The 24,684-nt window shown below is 39.7% G+C and overlaps 1 long non-coding RNA gene across 2 annotated transcripts in view; it reads right to left on the bottom strand.

Annotated features, from left to right (window-relative positions):
• Window positions 1–2,041: 2,041 nt before the first annotated feature.
• LOC105946792 overlaps window positions 2,042–24,684 on the bottom strand; it is a 51,444-nt gene continuing 28,801 nt past the window's right edge. The window contains exons 3-5 of one of the 2 annotated variants that reach the window (XR_001170255.3): window positions 8,227–8,387; window positions 2,544–2,749; window positions 2,042–2,290 (exon numbers count right to left, since the gene is read on the bottom strand). This is a non-coding gene — a long non-coding RNA (uncharacterized LOC105946792). Of the gene's footprint in view, window positions 2,291–2,543; window positions 2,750–6,168; window positions 6,266–8,226; window positions 8,388–24,684 lie in introns of those variants that run through there. The other variant, XR_004221942.1, reaches the window with a different exon arrangement.

The raw sequence follows: 24,684 nt of genomic DNA, 5'->3' as shown, positions 1-24,684 counted from the left end.
TAAGAGGGGCCTGACCAAACATTGATCCACTTAGTGTGCGATGGAAGCAAAAAGTCTGAATAGCACCGTGCTAGCAGAAGGTATGGCCTAATGACCAATGAGGCATGGTCTGCCATTAGTAACATTGCTGTCAGACATAATGCATAATGAGGCAGACAGGAAGTCTGACTGGAATGAGGAAGTGTCAGGGGAAATGCACCTTTGACAGTTGGGGTCCGTTTACTAAAGTGTGTTATATTTAGTCGCACAATTTATAGAAAGAATAAACGCCAAATATGTTATCGGCAGTTTACTAAATGGCAACAAATTAAATATTGCGAATATTCTGGCACAAAAATATTTGATCGCCAATTATCGCACTCGCCAGACAATACGCTACGTACTAATTAACGCAAGCTTTACTATTCAGTGAGACGGCCTAAAGACAAAATTGTAACCAGAATATTCTCAAAAAATGAACGCCACTGTATGTAGTGGTGTTAATTTATTTTTTCGCCAGAAAATATCCCATAATTTTTTACCCATCATGCTTTCTTGTTTTTAGTAGCTATTGTGACAGGAGAAAGAGATAGCCGACAGACCAAAAAATGTTTTGGCTCCTTCTTTTGGCAGCCTCTACTGTGGCAGTTTCCCACAGGTAGCATAGGGCAGGCAGAGTATGGCACACACAGAGTACTGCCTGTGTGTGCCATACTCTGCCTGCCCTAGGCTGCCTGTGTGGTCCATACACAGTACATACATTGACACAGTTGGACAGCACTGATTCAAGGGATCATTAATTATATGTATCTTAATTTTAGGAGATGCAGGATATGGGAATCAACCCTGGCTTACTGGTTCCTGTAGCTAATCCACAGACACCAGGTGAAGTGAGGTACAACATGGCACATAGAAAGACATGTGGAGTTATTGAGCGCACCTTTTGGTGCCTTTCAAGATCTGGTGGATGCCTACAGTATTCACCAAAAACTGTGTCTCTGATAATTCAGGCCTGTGCTGTACTGAACAACGTTGCTTTAGAGCACAGAGTTTTACAGGAGTTGGATGAAGAAATTGCACCAGAAATTCCTGGATACCCCGCAACATCCAGAGATTCATCTGATGAAGGGAAACTCATGCGATCTCATCTCATATCTACATTTTTTCAGTGTAAGTGTGGGCATGAATTGGATAGCATATTGTCTTTACTCTCTAATAGTGTCTTTACAACAACCTGTCTTTAATCTCACTTGACAATGGAAACTAATCTCCCATAAGGGCAAGAACCCATGGAGCGTTTAAGTCACTCACGATAGTTCTCTGCTATTGTGGGCGACTAGCTGTGACTATCCTGCAGGAGGATGCAAAGGGCTTTACAATGATGACTCTTCTTTTTGCCAGTAGAAAGCCTTTTTTAGAGCATTTAGTCGCCCGTGATAGCAGAGATCTATCGCGGGTGACTCAAAAGCTGTGTGGAACATCAACCTAATGCATTTTCACAAGTAACAAAGTGAATCACTGGTAGAAAGTTTTACATGTCTCTCCATTTACTGAAGTTGCACCAAGCTTCCTCCTGCAGGCAATTGTGTGCAACTTGGAAAAACAAAGCAACATGTATGCATGTATGGCAATTTATGTTGTTGCCAGTGGAAAGGCATTTTGATGACAATATTTGCCTGTGGTAGCTAGGATGAATTGTGGGTGACTAATCTCCCTGTCTGCCCCTACCCAAAGTGCAGTGGTCCACTGGGAGATTAGTCATCCAAAATAAATAGTCGCTATGGCAGGCGACTAATCTAATCAATATTGAAGATTCAGCACGGGCGACTAATCTCCATGTGTACCACTCGCCTTACTTCTCACAGTGAACTAATAAGTGAAAAATATGTGCTAAGCGAGATGAAAAATAAGGCATATTGATGCTGTTACTGATAAATGTAAGAGTGGAGGATAAACTACATGAAACCAGGCATGAAAGTATAGAATACCATCAATGAACACAAAATAATCATACATTACCCAGTTCAAGAATACAAAAAAAATCTTTTATTTATGTCATAAAAGAATCTTTCATATATATACATACTATTAAAAAAAGTTAGGCCTTGCTGGCCTTGAGCTCAGCAATGTCCTGCTGCATTTTTGCCATGACTTTATGGAGGCAATGTCCTCCTGAATTGACTGACTAAGTGTAGGGTCTGGCCGCTCAGGTGTTGATTGGGTCCCCACATCTTCAGTCCGATTTGATGGTCCCTCAGGGATCCTCAGGAGGCGTCTGGGGCCTATGGAGTGTCTGGGGCCATATCTAGTTCTGTGATATAATATTACAAAATGTTGTTTTAATATATTATACATATATACACATTCATACACAGGGCCACCATCAATAATCAAGGGGCCCCTCACAACAAAATTTTTTTTAGTTCTGCACATTATAGTATAAGAAAAAAAACCTATATGCAGTATAGTGTCTAGGTTTGTGGTTTGAATTTCAGGGTCTTTATTTTAATTCTAATGTGATGCCATTGGCTGTTGCCATCCATAGCTTATTAGTGATAAAATACCTGGAAACAATGCCTGGTGTTGTCTTTTTATTTTATTGGCCTCATCAAAATATGGCTTTTTCTGCTCCTCTGCTGATATCTTTTGCAGAGAGCTGGATTTGACCGAGCTATCCTTTGCCGGTGAATTCTTGCCCATATCACAAATGCATTCATGGGATGTTTTATGCGGCCATTTTTTTCGCTGATGAAACTTGTACTGGCCATACCTAGAAAAGAAAAGTCATTTTTAAGGATATTTTGTTAAAGGCAAAAACTATGACAAAATCTTGATCCTTTATTTTCTATTTCAATTATCAAGCAGTGAATAGTGGGGCCAAACCTAAATACTTTAGGTAAATGATTATTTGCTGTCCAAGATAAATGAAGCCCCACATAAAGCTACTTGGTATGAAGTTTGGGGAGAACCTGAATTTACTGTCCTAAATATTCTTGGACTTATGGCTGAATGAATAATACCACAATGTTTTTATATATATGTAACCTTGAGTTAAGAGGGGCCTGACCAAACATTGATCCACTTAGTGTGTGATGGAAGCAAAAAGTCTGAATAGCCCCGTGCTAGCAGAAGGTATGGCCTAATGACCAATGAGGCATGGTCTGCCATTAGTGACATTGCTGTCAGCCAATAGGATCACTGCAGATTGTTCCCGCAGCAGGGCGTAGGGAGGCAGGGGCATGACAGTGTCATAGGGGTTGTAAGCCACTCCTAGCTAGTTTGGGATTGGTGGGTTCAAATGGCTGCAAGTTAGGGGTAGAAAAGGTAGCTCCGTGCTTTCCCGCTTCCAGTCCATTTTAGGCAGTACAGGAAAACGCCCACCCTCCCTCCCCAAACAGGTGAGTTGGTATTGGAGTTTTGTTGGCAGGGTGGTTGAGTCCGGGAACCAATGGTTGCACGGTGATTGGTGGTTGGCACACCTGGCACCTTAGGGTGAATCAGGAAGTGATTGTGTTGAGGAGTAGGTGGTTCTGGGCTAGGATGGCAGCGCTAATGGCGTTGCGCAGTTATTGGATTGTTGCGGTTGTTTGTTATACAAACGTTCAAGTTATGTTTTTCATATGTTCATGATATGTTTAGTATATTTTCATGTTATGTTTTGATATGTTTAACATATGTTCGTGTATGTTTTAAATTAAAACTTAAGATGTCAATAAATGTTCTGCGCCCCTTTTCATCTAAAACCGGTGTATGTGTAATTTGTTTGAGATTTGAGGGATAGAGGGGGTGGTGTGTAGTGATGGGCCAAATGTTTCACCAGGCATGGATTCGCGGTTTCACCTTTGGCGGATTGTTTCGCAAAATGGATGAAAAAATTTGCAGCACGTCCAAAAATTGCCGCCGGCGCCAAAAAAGAATAGTCACGGGCGTCAAAAGAATAGCTGTGCACCAAAATAATAGCCGCGGGGCGAAAAAATTTTTTGACGCACGACATCTTCGCCATTTCGCTAATTTTTCGCCGTTTCGCGGATCTTTTGAAACAGATCCGCTCATCACTAGTGGTGTGGTAGGTTGTTAAGAGGCGGGGCCAACAGTACGCCTGTCATGAGCCTGAGGTGTGAACACTGCAGGGGGTAAACAATGCATAGATTAAAAGGTGTGAATAGTACAGGGGATTACATATTTAAACAATACAGGGAGATTACAGCCTGAATCTGAGGTGGAACCATGCAGGGGGCCAGTTAATCTCAGTACTGATACCATTTAAATCTTATACAAGGGTAACATGAAATTTACATCATTATCAGTATGTCCGATCTTAGGGCAATTGGGAGAATTCTTAATTGATGGCATTTTTTTTTAGAGTTGTGGCATTAAAACCGAATCCCCCTTAGGGATTTGACCAAATACTGAACCAAATCCAAATTCTAACTAGCATATGCTACCCCGGGAGGGGTAAAATTTTATCACTTTTGTGTTCACACAGACATTTAATCCTTCCAAATACGAATTACCATATGCTAATTTACGCTAATGAGGATTCGGATTCAGTTCGACCAGGGCTGTGGATTCGGCCGAATCCTGGCTGAATACTGAACCGAATCCTGGATTCAGTGCATCCCTAGAATTTAGTACAGGTATCGGACCCCTTATCCGAAAACCCATTATCCAGAAAGCTCCGAATTATGCCCGTCTCCCATAGACTCCATTTTAATCAAATAATTCAGAATTTTAAAACTGATTTCCTTTTTCTCTGTAATAATAAAACAGTACCTGTACTTGATCCCAACTAAGATATAATTACCCCTTATTGGGGGCAGAACAGTCCTATTGGGTTTATTTAATGGTTAAATGATTCCCTTTTCTCTGTAATAATAAAACAGTACCTTGTAATTGATTCCAACTAAGATATAATTAATGCAAAACAATCCTATTGGGTTTAATTAATGTTTTATTGATTTTTTAGTAGACTTAAGGTCCCCATACACTATAAGATCCGCTCGCTTAGCGATGTCGCCAAGCGAGCGGATCTTCACCCGATATCCCCACCTACGGGTGGGCGATATCGGGTAGCAAGTGGTCCTAAAAAAAATAATCCGATCGTTTGGCCCTGGGGCAGTCGGTTCAGGGACCGCATCAACGAGCCGATGCGGTCCCCGATCTGACTGGATTTTCTAACCTGGCCGATCGATATCTGGCCAATTTCAGGCCAGATATCGGTCGGCCAGGCCGCTCGTTTCTTCCCATACACGGGCCGATTAGCTGCCGAATCTGTCCAAGGGACCGATATCGGCAGCTTCTATAGGCCCGTGTATGGGGGCCTTTAAGGTATTGAGATCCAAATTACGGAAAGACCCCTTATCCGGAATACCCTTGGTCCCGAGCATTCTGGATAAAGGGTCCTATACATGTACTGCGCTCTTCCATACATTTATTTTAGAAATAGTGTTTCTTTGCTTTCCTCTATAGGGTTGTAGGGTGGTAGTCTATTATTTAAAAGATACACCCCTTTATAAATGCTAACAATGAGCTTACATAGCAATAGAGCTTTACAAAAATGCTATTTATGTACACCTTTTTGGATGTGCAAAAATAAAAACACAATTAGAAATATGAAGAGGTAAAAGGAATTGGTTTAAATCAAAGAGTTTGGGCATAACTTATTTCTCTATAGAGAGATTTTTTTCTTATATTTTTAACTTAATTTTTTGTAAAATGTTTGTGTCTTTCTCAAAGATTTCCTTTTTTTAATATGTAATATCATTTGAAAATACAGGCATGGGTATGCTCAGGACCTGGATTTTGCTGATAAAGGGAACTTTCAGTAATTTGGATCTCCATACTAAGGATTAATCTCTGTAATTTGGCTCTCCATAACCAATGTTCAGCCCTCACCTCGTGTTACCCTGAGGTAGTGTGTAGCTTGTCATACAGCTAAACCTTCCCACACTCCAATAAAGAGACAAAAGGTGAAATCTGTAGAACTTTACTGGGTGATTGTGGAAATTAAGTAGTGAAACTGTAATACAAATGAAATAAAGCACAATGAGTATATGGGGAATACACTAACACAAAAACAACTGCAACATACACATCAATGCTGGATCAGATTATATGCCACAGTGTCTCTGAGGAGCTGGCAGCTTTTTAATGCTGGCTCAGTGCAGGTTTTATAACCATAATGCTTACCAGGGATGCTACCATGGGGGAGAAGATGGATGGTGTTTGCTTCTTCCACAGCATGGGCTACAAAATGGAGTCTGTACTCCCACAAAGCATTGCAAACATCACATGTCAGGAAGTATGGTGGTTCCATAGGTTATAGGTCACACAGAAAATGAATACCTACATTTGCAGCAAACAGCCAGCAGAGGGAGTTCACTGCTAATGAGCAACAATAAACAGCAAAATGATGGAAGCTGTGCTGGGGACATGGCACCCAATATTATTTGGACATTAATTAAACCCAATAGGATGCTCTGCATCCAATACACATAAACCCAATAAGGATTAATTATATCTTACAAGGTACTGTTTTATTATTACAGAGAAATAGAAAATCATTTTTTAATTATTTGATTAAAACGTAGCCCATGGGAGATGGCCTTCCCATAATTTGAAACTTTCTGGCTATTGGGTTTCCGAATAACAGATTCCATAACTGTATATTCATTTTTTTTTTTTGTATATTCTTTATTTTCAGTTTTATATGCAGACAGTACATATCAGAGCCAGGAGGCTTTCTACAATAGGCATAAAGAACATTTCATATGTCGGAAAGAGACAGGCATGTTTAGATTATTTACCACGATACAAAATGCAGTAACAACTTTCGTGTCATTCTGCTTTAGTAAAGTTATCTAAGATAGCTTTATTCTACCTGGTTAAGCTTTAGCTATAGTGTCTCCTATTGCTGCCATTATTACCATATTGTTGCCTGGTATAGTACTGAGGAAAAAGAACAAAATAAGTAGTGAAAAAGAAAAAAAGATTAAACCAGAGGAAGGGGAAAAAGAGAAGGTATCAACAATAGGGGGATCAGAACTTGGAGATGATCAGTCGCTCCATTGTTGACCTCATATCACCTTCATCAGTTAACATTTGACCTTATTATTCATATCTACTTTCTATTATTGCCCCTAGTCCGATGTCTTTTATTCATCTCTATATGAATCTAGAAACAGAACCCATGGAGACCATGTCAATACAAACTTATCTGGTGCCCCTTGGACATTGCTAAGCAGCTCCTCCATTCGCATAACAATTCCCATCTCTTTGACCCATTCGCTTGTGGTTGGGGGAGTAGTAGATCTCCAGTGGCGTGGTATCAATGTCCTGGCGGCCCCCAGGCAAAAACCTAAGAGTGACCTCTTATATTTGGTAACTGAACCTGGGAGGATTGATAGGATGCCTATCAAGGGATCTGGTTTCAGGCCTAGGCCTGTGCAGGAATTGATAACCTTGAATATTTGTTCCCAGAATGGAGTCAGTAAATGACATGTCCACCAGATGTGCAGAGGGGTCCGTATTTCGGTTCCACATCTCCAGCACTGGTCCGTGACCGTGGGGTAAATTTTGTGTAAAATTTCGGGACATTTATACCACCTTGAAATTATTTTATAGTTTGTCTCTTGAGCTTTACAAGCTATAGAAAATGTATATTCATTTTTGATCACTAGTTTCATATTTTGGGTCATATTTGTTAAGGTTTATACAATGATATGTAAATGCCATTATTATTGGCCATATGGCTGAATATAAACATTCTCCAAAGATTGGTGTAATACCACAGTCAGGGGAAAGCAAAGGTAAACATTCACTCTAAATTTGCAGAAGTAGCACATTGGATTTTGGCTCCAAAAACTGTATATGATTCTACTTTAGATGGTGGGAAGGGGGGGTTATTTAGAGGCCCTGGACTTTAGGGTTTGGTCATGGGTGTATTCAAGTGTAGTCCAAAGGGTAGTTGGAGAATATGTGATGTTTTATGGTTGTTGTGTACTGCACATTGTTATATCTGAATTCTAGTATAATATTCTTTTGATATTGCTTAGTACCAAATCAGCTAACCATAAACTCAAGTGTTTTTATTTCAGTTGATACTGTCTTTGCATATGCTGTATATTTAAAACAACGTACATTTATACTCTGCAATGTTCATAATCCCTTTCACAAGTATGGCTCTTGGCACATTTCCTTTCCCATCATAACATCAACCAAAGGTCTATTTGACCTCGACTTACTCACATTTTAAAATGGCTTATTCACTTGTTTGGTGACTATGGTAACTAAATATCATGTCATTCATTTGCTTTGTCTTAAGTCATTTTCAAGAACAGCGTTATGTTCTACAGATGCTTTCTGTTTCATTGCTTTGGTTCCCAGTGGTCCCGGTGTACAAGTAAAATCTGAAAAATGTAAATGAACTCTAGTAAGGCAGAGAATGCATGCATTATTTATTGATGATCAACTGGATATCATAAAATGGGGGATTTGTAAAGTTACATGCCCCAGCAGAATTGCTTAATTATTTGCAAACAAAAGGTATTCTTTCAGCTACTCTACGGCCGGTTGGTAAATTAAAATTTACATTAGAGCACACCCACACACCCAAAGATAAAGTGAAAGTAAAAACAATCCGTGCCCCAATTTAAGTTACCAGATGTGCTTTAACTGCCTCAGCATATGACCACCCTTCCTCTCACATCATTGTGCAAGCTACTGCAGCTGTAGAAACAATGAGCCAGCCACTTTTGCAGCATAGCACCTGCAGTTCCAGTGCGTATCACATATAAACATAAAGGTGAGACTGAAGATAGATTTGAAGCTAAGTGTGCTTTTATTAGTAGTAAATGGTAGGGGCTGTATCCCAAGACCACCAAGGTGCTTAAGATGTTTAGTAAAAGCTACAAATGCAGCCATGAATTAAACCCCAAACATAGAAATTAGTCTCTATGTTAATTTATTTACACAGCAATTAGCTATTTAGCATTCCCTTTAGGACTATAGCCATCTTTGCTTCTGTCTTAAAGGAAAACTATAACCCCAGAATGAATTCTCTCTCAACGGGTATATATATATCAGTAAATATTGCCTTTTTACATCCTTTCCCTTGAGCCGCCATTTAGTGATGGGCCTGTGTGCTCCCTCAGAGATCACATGACCAGAAATAATGCAGCTCTGACTGTAACAGGAAAAAGTGTGGAAGCAAATGACAGAACTCTGTCCATTCATTGGCTGACGAGGCCTAGCATGTATGTGTGCCTTGGCTTGTTTGTGTGCACTGCGAATCCTATGATACCAGGAGGTGGCCCTTAATTCTTAAAATGGCAATTTTCTATTTAGGATTACCCAATGGCACATACTACTAAAAAAGTATATTTTTATGAATATGGTTAATTTAGATGAAGCAGGGTTTTATATATGAGCTGGTTTAAGAGAAAGTTAAAAGACAGAACTAAGTCTGATCATTGGCTGATGTGACCTAACATGTATGTGTGCCCTTTAAATGACAGTTTTCTATTTAGCATTACCTAACGGCACATACTGCTAAAAAGTATATTTCTATGAAAATGGTTAATTTAGATAAAGCAGGGTTTAACACATGAGACCTACAATGTATTATATTTTTCTTTTAAGCAAAGCGATGGGCAGTTGGGTTTTAAGCACAGACAAAACTGAAGCCTGAAGCCGTGGAAGCAAACTGGAAAATGAGGTTCAATGTTGACTTGTGCAAAGTTATGCACTTTGGTATAAATAATATAAACGCAAACTATCTACTGAATAGTAGTTTGTTGGGCGTTTCCTTAATGGAGAAGGATCATGGGGTTTTTGTAGATAACAAGTTGTCTAATTCCTGGCAATGTCTACCTGTGGCTACTAAAGCAAATAAAGTGCTGTCTTGTATTAAAAAGGGCATTGACTCAAGGGATGAGAACATCATTTTGCCCCTTTATAGGTCCCTGGTAAGGCCTCACCTTGAGTATGCAGTGCAGTTTTGGGCTCCAGTCCTTAAGAAGGATATTAATGAGCTGGAGAGAGTGCAGAGACTACAACTAAACTGGTAAAGGGGATGGGAGATTTAAACTATGAGGTTAGACTGTCAGGGTTGGGGTTGTTTTCTCTGGAAAAGAGGCACTTGCGAGGGGACATGATTACTCTGTACAAGTACATTAGAGGGGAATATAGGCAGACAGGGAGTGTTCTTTTATCCCATAAAACGACAACGCACCAGAGGTCACCCCTTTAGATTAGAGGAACGGAGCTTCCATTTGAAGCAGCGTAGGTGGTTTTTCACGGTGGGGTCCTTAGTTCAATTCCAGTCAGGACACTGTCTACAAGGAGATTGTATGGTCCCTGTGTCTGTGTGGGTTTCCTCCCATACTCCAAAAATATACGGGCTGATGTGAATGATGTACAGGTATGGGATCCTTATCCGGAAACCCATTATCCAGAAAGCTCAGAATCACGGAAAGCCTGTCTGCCATAGACACCTTTTTAATCAAATAATTCAGTATTTTAACCCTTTAAGTGCCAGCCGAATTCGTCATTTCGGTTCCCCCCAGTGCCAGACGTTTTTTAAGCATTTTGTACTCATTCACTTTAACAATGTTTTTTGGTAGGAAAACCTCCACGAAACTAGGGAAATTATATATCGTTTTTTTCGTCACTAATTGGGCTTCGACATACATACCAAATTTTATAACTTTTCTGGAGATATGATGTGTATTTTGGGTGAAATATGTAAAAAAAAAATAAAATTATGAAAAATTTCTGTATATTTTGAGGTTTTTTTCCATAGAAAAGTTAATTTTACTCACTTTTTTTTATTGTTTGTAAAAGCCCTGATACTCCCAATTCCAACGATACCAAATATGTGGTGGTACCCCACAGTTCCTGTCCAGAAGTAACCCCCAAACTAAGGCAATACTTAGTACAATATCACACCAGAACAAAGCAGAAAAGCGCTTGTAACAGTTAATGCAGCATAACTTATATGTAAATCTAAAATATCCCCTCATGTTTGGTATCTTTAGAAACTACAGACCTTCAGGTTTCTAGGTGCAATGTAGTTTTCACTCAAAAGCCAAATACCTTTTGTCAGTGCATTGTGAAATTTGGAACTTTTTATGACATTTTTTTTTTTTTTCTAAAACGTAAACTTGGACGCATGATCAAATGTGGATTTGACAAAAAAAAATCTCATAAAAATTTTCTAACAAAGGCATATTTGAAAGACAAACTTCTCCTGAATAAAATGATGCCCCATATGTATGGGTGCACATAAAGACATGGGCACCAAACACTCCAAAGCAGGGGCAATGCACAAGGGCAATTACAGCTAAAAATGTGGGGGCTGCGCTCTATGTGCACTTCCTGCAGTTTTTCAGTGTTAACCCCCCCTACCTGTGAAATAACCCCCACAAACTATATATTTCTGAAAAGTGCACACCTTCAGCTATTCAGAGACACCACTCTTCTCTTTCTACATGGAAAATTGTGGCCGCAGTCCCTTGCAGAAGTCAGCGCTTTGGTCAGAAATCAAGGAAAAACCAGATAAAAAACCTAGATTTCTCCCCAAAATCTCCATGGCAACTACCAAAAACTTACTAACCATCAATCTGCAAGTTCCCCTGAATAAAACGATACCCCATATGTATGGGTGCACATAAAGACGTGGCCACCAAATGCCCCAAAACAGGGGCAATGCATAAGGGCAATTTCAGTTGAAATTTTGGGGGCTGCGCTCTATGTGCACTACCTGCAGTTTTTCAGTGTTAACCCCCCCTACCTGTGAGATAACCCCCACAATCTATATATTTACGAAAAGTGCAAACCTTCAGCTATTCAGAGACACCACTCTTCTCTTTCTACATGGAAAATTGTGGCCGCAGTCCCTTGCAGAAGTCAGCGCTTTGGTCAGAAATCAAGGAAAAACTAGATACAAACCTAGATTTCTCCCCAAAATCTCCATGGCAACTACCAAAAACTTACTAACCATCAATCTGCAAGTTCCCCTGAATAAAACGATACCCCATATGTATGGGTGCACATAAAGACGTGGCCACCAAATGCCCCAAAACAGGGGCAATGCATAAGGGCAATTTCAGTTGAAATTTTGGGGGCTGCGCTCTATGTGCACTACCTGCAGTTTTTCAGTGTTAACCCCCCCTACCTGTGAGATAACCCCCACAATCTATATATTTACGAAAAGTGCAAACCTTCAGCTATTCAGAGACACCACTCTTCTCTTTCTACATGGAAAATTGTGGCCGCAGTCCCTTGCAGAAGTCAGCGCTTTGGTCAGAAATCAAGGAAAAACCAGATACAACACTAGATTTTGGTCAGAAATCAAGGAAAAACCAGATAAAAACCTAGATTTCTCCCCAAAATCTCCATGGCAACTACCAAAAACTTACTAAACCTCAATTTGCAAGTTCCCCTGAATAAAACGATACCCCATATGTATGGGTGCACATAAAGACGTGGCCACCAAATGCCCCCAAACAGGGGCAATGCATAAGGGGGGGCTGTGCTCTATCTGCAGTTATTTAGTCTAAACACCCCCATACCTGTGAAATAACCCCCGCAAACTATATATTTCTGAAAAGTGCACACCTTCAGCTATTCAGAGACGCCACTCTCCTCTTTCTACATGGAAAATTGTGGCCGCAGTCCCTTGCAGAAGTTAGCGCTTTGGTCAGAAATCAAGGAAAAACCAGATACAAACCTAGATTTCTCCCCAAAATCTCCATGGCAACTACCAAAAACTTACTAACCATCAATCTGCAAGTTCCCCTGAATAAAACGATACCCCATATGTATGGGTGCACATAAAGACGTGGCCACCAAATGCCCCAAAACAGGGGCAATGCATAAGGGGAATTTCAGTTGAAATTTTGGGGGCTGCGCTCTATGTGCACTACCTGCAGTTTTTCAGTGATAACCCCCCCTACCTGTGAGATACCCCCACAATCTATATATTTACGAAAAGTGCACACCTTCAGCTATTCAGAGACACCACTCTTCTCTTTCTACATGGAAAATTGTGGCCGCAGTCCCTTGCAGAAGTCAGCGCTTTGGTCAGAAATCAAGGAAAAACCAGATACAACACTAGATTTTGGTCAGAAATCAAGGAAAAACCAGATAAAAACCTAGATTTCTCCCCAAAATCTCCATGGCAACTACCAAAAACTTACTAAACCTCAATTTGCAAGTTCCCCTGAATAAAACGATACCCCATATGTATGGGTGCACATAAAGACGTGGCCACCAAATGCCCCCAAACAGGGGCAATGCATAAGGGGGGGCTGTGCTCTATCTGCAGTTATTTAGTCTAAACACCCCCATACCTGTGAAATAACCCCCGCAAACTATATATTTCTGAAAAGTGCACACCTTCAGCTATTCAGAGACGCCACTCTCCTCTTTCTACATGGAAAATTGTGGCCGCAGTCCCTTGCAGAAGTTAGCGCTTTGGTCAGAAATCAAGGAAAAACCAGATACAAACCTAGATTTCTCCCCAAAATCTCCATGGCAACTACCAAAAACTTACTAACCATCAATCTGCAAGTTCCCCTGAATAAAACGATACCCCATATGTATGGGTGCACATAAAGACGTGGCCACCAAATGCCCCAAAACAGGGGCAATGCATAAGGGGAATTTCAGTTGAAATTTTGGGGGCTGCGCTCTATGTGCACTACCTGCAGTTTTTCAGTGTTAACCCCCCCTACCTGTGAGATAACCCCCACAATCTATATATTTACGAAAAGTGCACACCTTCAGCTATTCAGAGACGCCACTCTTCTCTTTCTACATGGAAAATTGTGGCCGTAGTCCCTTGCAGAAGTCAGTGCTTTGGTCAGAAATCAAGGAAAAACCAGATACAAACCTAGATTTTGGTCAGAAATCAAGGAAAAACCAGATAAAAAACCTAGATTTCTCCCCAAAATCTCCATGGCAACTACCAAAAACTTACTAAACCTCAATTTGCAAGTTCCCCTGAATAAAACGATACCCCATATGTATGGGTGCACATAAAGACGTGGCCACCAAATGCCCCCAAACAGGGGCAATGCATAAGGGCAATTTCAGTTGAAATTTTGGGGGCTGCGCTCTATGTGCACTACCTGCAGTTTTTCACTGTTAACCCCCCCTACCTGTGAGATAACCCCCACAATCTATATATTTACGAAAAGTGCACACCTTCAGCTATTCAGAGACGCCACTCTTCTCTTTCTACATGGAAAATTGTGGCCGCAGTCCCTTGCAGAAGTCAGCGCTTTGGTCAGAAATCAAGGAAAAACCAGATACAAACCTAGATTTTGGTCAGAAATCAAGGAAAAACCAGATAAAAAACCTAGATTTCTCCCCAAAATCTCCATGGCAACTACCAAAAACTTACTAACCATCAATCTGCAAGTTCCCCTGAATAAAACGATACCTATGTCTGGTTGCACATAAGTACATGGCCGCCAAACCTGAAAATGCATAATATTGGGGCTGCACTCTATGCACCCCTTTTTTTTTGCCTGCACCCGAATGAATGGGATACGCTCGGGTGCAGGCACATGTAGCCGATATACGCATGAAAACGCGTGAGAATGCAAAGTCTCGCGTTTTCATGCGTATATCGGCTACACGTGCCTGCACCCGAGCGTATCCCATTCATTCGGGTGCAGGAACAAGTAGCAGGCGTAGGGCTGAATTTTCGGCAAGCGTTTTTCCACTTGCTGAAAAAATCAGCCCTACGCCTCGTGTGGCATCAGCCTAACCCTTGGCAATAGAAACTACCAGAACAATCTTAGCACCTCTGGACCTTTCTAGAACAACTGAAATCAAATGGAATAAAACCACTAAAAGCAATCAAAGAACAATAGTTGCAATGAAATCGGTGGTCAGAGCCCTGGATCCACCAATGTCACTGCAAAAGCAACCTTTTTGGGGGCACTAAACACACAATAAAGAACAATGCAAAGATAAAACACCGTAAAATCCAATAAAACCACCTAAACCAACAGAAGAACAATAATTGCAATGAAATCGGTGGTCAGAGCCCTGGATCCACCAACGTCACTGCAAATTCAGCACCCAATAGCAATACAAAAAGTTACAGTGCAATAGAATAATTCAAAAACAGAAATCAATTATGAAAATGCCAAAAAAACACTAAAATGCAACCAAATAAATCAGATAATTATAGAGCAAGATCAGAAATAAAGTTTTAGTAAAAAAAAAGACTGCCAAAGAAAGCAAAGACAGAAAGAAAAGAAAAGAAAGAAAGAAAAAAAAAAAAAAAAAAAGTGTAAGTGTAAGTGTGTGTGTAAGTGTCTGTGTGTGCTTGGGAAAGTTGTAAATCAGTGTGTATGTGTACAAAAGTGTAATAATGACAAAGATAGAAGAAAAAATGCAAAAAAAAAAAAAAAAAATTTTTTAGACAGTTGAGATAGAAATAAGCAAAATAAACAGTGGTAGAGAGTTGTAGTTCAGCTTACCCAAGGCAGGCAGACGATCAGGGGCGATCAGGGGCGATCAATCCAGCAGGAAGGCAGCAGGGGAGCTCCATCTCGTCCAAAGTGCGCAGCAGGAGTGAGGGAGCCGACAGTAGGCGGCGCTATTTAAAGGGACAGCAGTGGACACGTCATCAACGCGTGTCCACTGCTGTCATTGGCTGGCGACGCGATCGGTGCGGCTCGGGGACCCGGATCGGTGAGTATGTCTATGTTTGCTCGTTGCCTAGGGGGATCTGAGGGGTTTACAAGCGCTGCGCTGCTTTAAAAGCGAGCGCAGCGCTTGTAAACCCGACAGTGCCATTGGACGTAGATTCTACGTCCCATGGCACTTTGGTCCCTTGGTACCTGGGACGTAGAATCTACGTCCCTTGGCACTTAAAGGGTTAAATGATTCCCTTTTCTCTATAATAATAAAACAGTACCTTGTACTTGATCCCAACTAAGATATAAATAATCCTTATTTGATGCAAAACAATCCTATTGGGTTTAATTAATGTTTTTTTGATTTTTTAGTAGGCTTAAGGTATGGAGATCCAAATTACGGAAAGATCCCTTATCCAGAATACCCTTGGTCCAGAGCATTCTGGATAACGGGTCCTATACCCGTATCATGATGCAAAAGAGCAGGGATTAATGCACCTTTCCTGTTTCACTAGTAATTTAATATCCATGCAAATGCATATATTTTTAAAAACAGGGGTTTTTAATTACAATTGACAATCTTTCTGATCATAACTTTGTAACTAAACCGTTTTTGAAAAAATATGCACGTGCACACAAATTATTGTAAATGGTTTCTTAACTCATATAAATTCATGTTAGTGGCAAAACAATGCTACTGTTTTAGGGAGCAATTAAAAATATGAGCAAAGCCTATGGAAATTATAGGACACAGCTGCAAGTGCAAAAGATCTTGGAGCCAAGCATTAAAGGTTGTAATGGGCAGGCAGGATGAGAAAAGTTCATTGGAAGCTTGTATTTATAGGCACAGTTGAAGATATTTAACATGGAAAACATCAGTGTCCTGTAACTTTACCATCCATTGAAAGGAAATGAAAGAAGCATGACTCCTATGCTGATAAACTGTTTCATTGCTGAAAACATGGAAAGTTCTTTCACAAGAGACTCGTTTATTATTTATTCACGTCGCATCCAACAAGAAGTCCCAGTTGCTGTGCATGGTGCCCTAGGCTAATGGAAGATTCTAGTAACACTAACAGGTGGATCTGGAGACATCATTTTGTGTATGTGTTTTCCTATCAAATTTTCATTACTGGCTTATTGTTGATGTGTGAGTCAAACAAAAAGAGGACGTGTGGTATTAGCTAAACCACGCCGTGGGAGGCTGCGACCACAAGTCAACAATCAAGCTTAAGGATTTCCCTAAAACACAATCTACTATTTCCTTACAAGATAATATAAAAAGGATCACTTTACACACTGAAAAAGCAATGAAAAGCAGCAGCAGGTGGTTGGGAGTGCAGCACAGCGCTCCTGTTTATTTAGGGTCAGCTGTGCATGTTGGAGTTAAGTGTTTGGTTTCCATTGTCACTTTCTGCAAGGCACTTCCTCTCCTCTTTATACATATGCTGTAGGGACAAACTGAATTCTGGGCATTGTAATGATATAAACAAAACACTGTCCAGCAAAACTGGTTTGGACTACAGTAAAAACAAAATTACATTCTAAAATATATAGATTGTGTGTGAGAAATAAACTATGATGAAGCCCCATTTCTATCATAAATACATGGCATTCCATCTCCAGGCAAAAGTTTGATTTGTAAGCATAAGGGACTGTTAGACCCATTACTGTTAATGATTAAAGGTCTCCTGTAGCTTCCTGACACGCCGTAGACCCTTATGATGTCACCTGCCCTACCACACCCCCATTGAGGTCATCACTTGCCACCTTTTCCCCTGCCAATAAAAAAAAAGGTTGAAACTTTACAACTCTAGGATCATACAAATCACAGTACACAGAAATAACCCAAGGGCAAGCATACGTTAGGCTACATCAGCAAATTAATGGACATAGTTCTGCCTTTTACTCCCACACTTATTCCTGTTACGGTTACAGCTGCATTTTTTCCTGTCAGGTGATCTCTGGGGGAGTACACAGATGTACAGGGGCAATATTTACTGATATTTATATATATATATATATTCCAGTTTGGTAAGATTCTATAATACAGGTATAGGACCCATTATCCAGAATGCTCGGGACCAAGGGTAATCCGGATAAGGGGTCTTTCCTTAATTTGGATTTTCATACCTTAAGTCTACTAAAAAATCAATTAAACCCTCTAGGATTATTTTTCATCCAGTAAGGATTAATTATACATTTGGGATCAAATACAAAGCACTGTTTTATTTTTACAGAGAAAATGGAAATCAATGTTAAAAATCTGAATTATTTAATTAAAATGGAGTCCATGGGAGACAGGCTTTCCGTAATTCTGAGCTTTCTGGAAATCGGGTTTCCGGATAATGGATCCCATACTTGTACTTAAGTATTCATTTTGGGGTATAGTAAGGGACTTGTTAAAAACTTACCTTCCTGAGGTGCAAATATTACAGAAAGTTCCTCTCTAACAAATCACCATTGTGCAGAAATTTATTGTCACTGTTGCTCTGCAGGACTCTGTACATAACGCAACTTGGCAGATAAACAATATCAGGCAAGCTCATAAGCCTCTAGACCACCAAGGAGTGCAAAAGAGCAGGCTAGGTTTAAAAGAGTTATATCTGGGCCCTAATTGTTCCCAGCAAAACAAGCAAATATATTTTCATCTTTCAAAGAAAAGAACCTTAATTTATAGGAGCACTGGGAACCACAAACTGGTCAGTCACAGTGTAACAGACTGCAGCTTCAGGTGTGTGCTTGTAGCTGAGGCCTATAAATGTATAGATCTGGGTACCAACTAAGTTCTTATTAAGGGCAATTTTAGCCCTATAAAAATTATGCAAAAGGTTCAACAAACTGTACGGTTTGACTAGCTAACACAGAGAAGCTCACAAACCAACCGGCAAAGTACAGATTGTATGCAATTATGTCAGTCAGTGATTTACTTTTTGAATAGCTGCCCTTGCACTTGTGTTGTCGTTGTTCATAATAATACCTATTTGTAGTTGACTGATGGCTAGGATAATATTGAGTTTTTCTTTATTTTTTTTAACTTACAAACCCCTTGTTTTGTAAAATGTCTTTTTATACACTGGCTAGATGAACAGTGCAGATGCGCTGCTCCAGGTGTGGGCCCTTTCAAGCCTGAAAGGTGAGAACACAGGAAAGATTGCTTGCAGTTACCCAGTTTCATAAAAGGATTTTAATTGTATTTGATCTTGTACATGAAGAACAACAATGAAAAAAACAAGTTCTTATGTACTTGTAATACACCACCCACAGCAAACAGACCTATAGCAGAGTGGAAAGCTACAGACTGACCATATTGCCCGTTGAGCCGTAGCAGACTAATCAGGAGGCTTTACAAACTTTAGCTGGTCAGCTTGACTGAGAGAAACAGAGAGCAGGTATAATCTGAACACGCAGGAACCTCTGAGTATGTACACACTGGTACCTGACAAGGTGTCTGAAAAACACACTGCATTTTTTGTGTTATGCTGCTGATGAAAGCTTTGTTTTTGAATGGTTTACTGAAGAAAACTACCTTTATTTTTCTGTGCACTGCTGTTGGCTAAAATAAAAATAATTTTTCTTTAAAAGACTTTCCCGACAATTGCCCACTTCAAAACACAGTCAGCTTACAGAAGCCTTCCTGCAGACAAGGCTAATACCTACCAAGAATTAAATTCCACTATACTGGACAAGTTGGGCCTTATGCCAGAGGTATAACACCAGTGATACAGGTCGGAGCCATAATCAGGTCTGATCAAGCGTCTTAGCCCAGCTGCTGATGGACTTTTGCACCAGGTGTATCCAACCTGCAACAGAATCTAAGGATCAGGTAATAGAGACCATGGTTTAGGATAAATGGAGGTAACTCTGGACTCATTACTTGGGCTAGCATCAGAAAGTATCAGAAAGCAGATAGTCTTCCCAAAGAATTATCCCAACACCGGCACACAGCCTTTTTCAATAGGAATTAGCAGCTGTATATGAGGACTACTTGAGTGCAATCTGAAATAGCTGTACCCCTATTCTAATAACTGAATAATAAATATAATAATTTATTAATAACACATATTTATTAAAGGACAACTATACCCCCAGAATGAATACTTAACCAACAGTTAGATTATATTATATTATGTTAAGTGACCTATTAAAGAACCTTGCCAAAATGGAATATATTTATATCAGTAAATATTGTTCCTTAACATCTTGAGCCACCATTTAGTGATGAGCTGTGTGCTCCCTCAGAGATCACCTGACAGGAAATAATGCAGCTCTAAATGTAACAGGAAGTAGTGTGGGAGTAAAAGGCAGAACTCTGCCCATTAATTGGCTGATGGGGCCTAGCATGTATGTGTGCCTTGGCTTGTTTGTGTGCACTGTGAATCCTATGATCCCAGGAGGCGGCCCTTAATTCTTAAAATGGCAATTTTCTATTTAGGATTACCCAATGGCACATACTACTAAAAAGTACATTTTTATGAAAATAGTTTATTTAGATGAAACATGGTTTTACATATGAGCTGGTTTATGCAATATATTTTTATAGAGACCTACATTGTTTGGAGCTATAGTTTTCCTTTAAGCACCAACATATTTTACAGTACTATACAATAAAAAGGGGTATATGTCAAACCGGCATATACAGGATATAGAGGTACATATACTAATATATTACACAGACACATATCACAAATCTGCACTAGCACATAATCTAACATTATTCAACATATTTTCACAATGTATGGGACCTACAGAAGCAGGTGGTGCTCCCTTCGTGACTGACAAATATACGGAGTATCCTGTGCCTGTGCTCCCTACACCTCTTGCAGGATAGGGTTAAGTGCCCAATTTGTGGGTAATTTATGGGTAAGCAATTGTAAGACTTTTAACTCTTTGTAATTCTTTGTAAAAGTAGGTTAGTCCATTCTGTACCAAGTTTAGGGCGACATTTCGTATGGCAGATTCCCTCATTAAAAGTGCAGCACATCAAAGCAGCCCTTGGGGATAGTATTAAAAGAATGCACCTGGGCCCTATTGGTAGAACATTTATTATGAAAAGGACTGGCCCCTGAGGGAGTTGTAACTAATTCAATAAAACATTTTCCATTTCCTACACCAGTCCTGCATATCCTAGCCTGGGCACAACAAGGAAACACTTAGGGGGAGATTCACTAAGACCCGAACGCTCCGAGCGTATTGTTGCTGATTTTTTCGCGGGTGAGCGAAAAATTCGGAAGGGCTCTGCCGCTGTTTACAAGGGTCAGTACGAAAATGTGGTGACTTTCGGATCGCCAATACGATATTATCGTGAGTAATACGATTTTTTCGTAAGCATTTTCGGGATATTTGCAATCTTCAGAAATTTTTGTTTCCAATCCGAATTTTTCCCATTCGTGATTCGTATTCGTGGATTAGTAAATCTGCCCCTTAGTTCTCCAGTTCCTCATAGTGCTGAGCGTTGCATGTTCCACTGCAGATCTTAGTTGTTGTTATCTTTCACTTGGCTGAATCCATAACTTTTTCCCATGGCTGACCCTTTGGCTACGCTTGCTGCTCTGTGCCTTGGAAATGTATTCTTCATTTATTTGGAGTCTTGTCTCTTGGTTCTGATTACTGCCTTCTAATTTAGTCATTCTACTGAAAGTCTAATTCTTACCTGACTTCTGACATTTCTTCTGCTGCTGAATGTGTTCCTTACTGATTTTCTGATGTGACCCCCCCCCCACCCCCCGGCCGGATTGATCCTGTCATTCAGCCCTTTCATTGTGCATTGCCTTTGCTTTCCTTGATTGCTTCTTTTTCTCCATTTGCGCTGCTTTTTCTGTCGAACCTATCATCAGGGGATAGGGAGCTCTTCTTTTAATAAAAATGCTGTTCAGTTCATTGTATTTTAGATCTCTCTCGTTGTGCTTGGCTGGAAATACTAATGCCAGATAATTATAGCAGTGGATTCACTGGTGTGCATAGTGTGGTATACCGGCCTGTAAGTGTTACAGTGGATGCTATTTATAGAAAAAGGTATATGGTTTCCCAATTTACATTCATTTCCATTATATAAACCTATTCCAAGCAGCATTTTAAGTTGTTTTCATTATTTTGTTTCTATTGTGCTTGATTTATTAGCCCTATTATTTTGCCACTTTCCAGACTGCAAATAAAAAATGCTATCTGGTTGTGGAAGACAGTCACCAACATTTATTTAGTTAGTATATACCAGTACATGTTTCATAAACCAATCAGCATCGATAATGTGTGTGCAAGAGCACTTGGCGCAACACATTTGTGTCTAAGGAATCAGTGTTATGCGACAATTTGGTGCCAAACGTTGAAAATTACACTAACTAGATTTGGGCAACTTTCAGCCCAATTGTGACCAATTTACGGCAAAGTATAAATGCATTTATTTAGAACTGCATCAGATGCAATATATCCTCTTGTGACCAACACTGTGTAACAACTCTCAAATTCTGGGGAAGATGCTGCATTATGGGAAAAAACATAACCATTGTGCTAAAAATTGTACATTCCCTCACTTCACTTATGGTCATAAATGACCCCTACTGTATAGTGCTCATTAAGGCATCATATTAAATAAAAAAACAACTGCAATTTTATTGGATAATTTGTAAAACATCTTATTTTATCCCAAAAAAGGGACAGTTGTATCATGATTATGATATTTAGCATTTATTGTAACACAGCATTGTCACAGTTGATTATACCTCATAATCTTATCATTACAGCATTTGGAACCCTCAAATGATGTAGCATACAGTTTTATTAAAACTGGATAAAATTAGTAACAGAAAATCAATCCAGCATAAAATAAACATAATATTTAGAAAAAAAATATTTTTGTGGATAATATGTCTTTTATACACTATGACTAGAAGTAAAGGTAGTATAAGCAATACATGGCTTGCTGAACAAGCTGTATCTATCAGTAGTCAGTAAAAGTCACCTAATTTTTATTTACAAAGTGTCGTTTTACCTTGTAGACTGCAGTATATATTTTCCTTTGAAAAAAAAAAAACATAATATGTTGGGCCTGAATCCCTCCAGAAATGTTCCTCTATAAAACCTCAGAGTTGTGGGATACATGAGAAACATGTCAACTGGAATTCGAGTGATAAGTCCCTAAGTATAAAATGGCTTTATGGGTTAAGATAGTGTTTAAGTAAACACTACTCTTTACTATACATTTCATCTTTACTATTTCTTGAAATGCGGAGACACATGTTTAATCATATTTTACAAGCAGTTTCAGGGAGTTCAGGCTCCAGTATCTTGGCCTAAGGCCAATTCTACACAAGATCGGCAAGACTGGCGATTGAAAACGTATATGTTTGGACACTAGGCTACCTAAGGCAAGAGCCTTTAATATTCCAATAATGGATATTCTAATCTGATACTAAAGGGTGGAGTATGAGTTTACAAACCCATGATACCATGTTACAGTGCTCAAGAGAACCATGGGAAAAAAGTGCAGAAACCAAAACACAAGATTTCTTTATGGTAAATAAAATTATGCATGGGTGTCATGTATCTGCTGATCTGTCGCCTTCACCCTGGCATGAAGTTTTCTGTCCTACAGAGGATAAAGGATAAAGGCAGAAAAAAGATACATTTCCGGCACTTTCTGGGACAATCGGGGGCAGGCCAGGGACAGAACTTGGTTTTATTATAAATTTGAAAAACTAGCCCCAGCCTTGGAAGGCGTTTAACCGGCTAGGCTGGTAAAATACCAGCCAGGCGAAGCTTTCACTTCAACATCTGTGGCTGAATATTTAGACACAGACTATTCTGAAAACACTGCAGCTAACGCCACCTTGGGATTTGAGGTAGCTTCAGGATTCCCTTGTCTCCACAGGTACACAGCGTGTAATTCACACAAGGGAGCACAATGGACCAAGTGATACAGACTGCAACTATGCAAGTGCAAGGAGCAATTTTGATGAAAGTACCTTTCAATGAACAGGATTCTACACACAACTCACTGCTGCAAACTTTCACAACCACAACTGTACTTTGCAGTAGTACATGAGCCCTAAAATTTTCAGGACTGTCCTATCCTTTAGAAACCTCTCGTTACATAATCTATACCCCCACACAGTCCAGTAAGATTGAGGTATTCCATAGGGTAAAATCAAATGCAACATGGGGGTTTTAAAGAGATTGCGCTATTCCATATTCCAAAGGGGTGAAACATGCGCCAAGGGATTTACCCATTTTACCAATGAGTTTGTGACATTCCATAGTATTGAAAAACTATTCAGCAGAAACTGGTGACTAATGAAAAAATATGTTGAGTAGGAGGAGTTTTCAAAGGAGATCCAGTCTGCAGTCTGCTATCCATTTACCCCTAAATCACAGGCTTGTCCATCTACCCAATGAAATTGCACTATCATTAGTATTAGAATTACTCAGCAGCACATTCTTGCAGACTAATACTTAGGGATCTTCAATGGTGCTAATTTAGGTTCTTTGCCTGCAAACCTGATTGTTTTTAGGCAATACTGAATTGCACCACTCCATAGTACAGGTATGGGATCCGTTATCCGGAAACCTGTTATCCAGAAAGATCTGAATTACAGAAAGCCTTTCTCCCATTAACTCCATTAAAATCAAATAATTCAGATTTTTAAAATTGATTTTCTTTTTCTCTGTAAAAATAAAACATTACCTTGTACTTGATCCCAGCTAAGATAAAACGAATCCTTTTTGGAGCCAAAACAATCCTATTGGGTTTAATGTTTTATTGATTTTTTTTTAGTAGACTTAAGATGTAGAGATTCAAATTACTGAAAGACCCCCGGAATACTCTTGGTCCTGAGCAATCTGGATAATGGGTCCTATACCTGTATTGGGAAACTACTGGGCATCAAAAAAATACAACTCAGGCTGTTTTTTTTTGTTTGTTTCTTAATTGCTGCAAAAACTTCAACATTGTAAAATTCATCCCCTTGTTTTTGTTTTATGCAGGAATTACACTGCCAGTAAGATATTAAGTTTATGGTACCCAAACTGCTAGGTAGTATTTAACAAAGCAAGC

The sequence above is a fragment of the Xenopus tropicalis genome, chromosome 3, assembly GCF_000004195.4.
Source record: "Xenopus tropicalis strain Nigerian chromosome 3, UCB_Xtro_10.0, whole genome shotgun sequence".
Classification (NCBI taxonomy): domain Eukaryota; kingdom Metazoa; phylum Chordata; class Amphibia; order Anura; family Pipidae; genus Xenopus; species Xenopus tropicalis.
The sequence above is the reverse complement of the archived record's forward strand: the minus strand, read 5'-3'. Positions and strand labels throughout refer to the sequence as shown.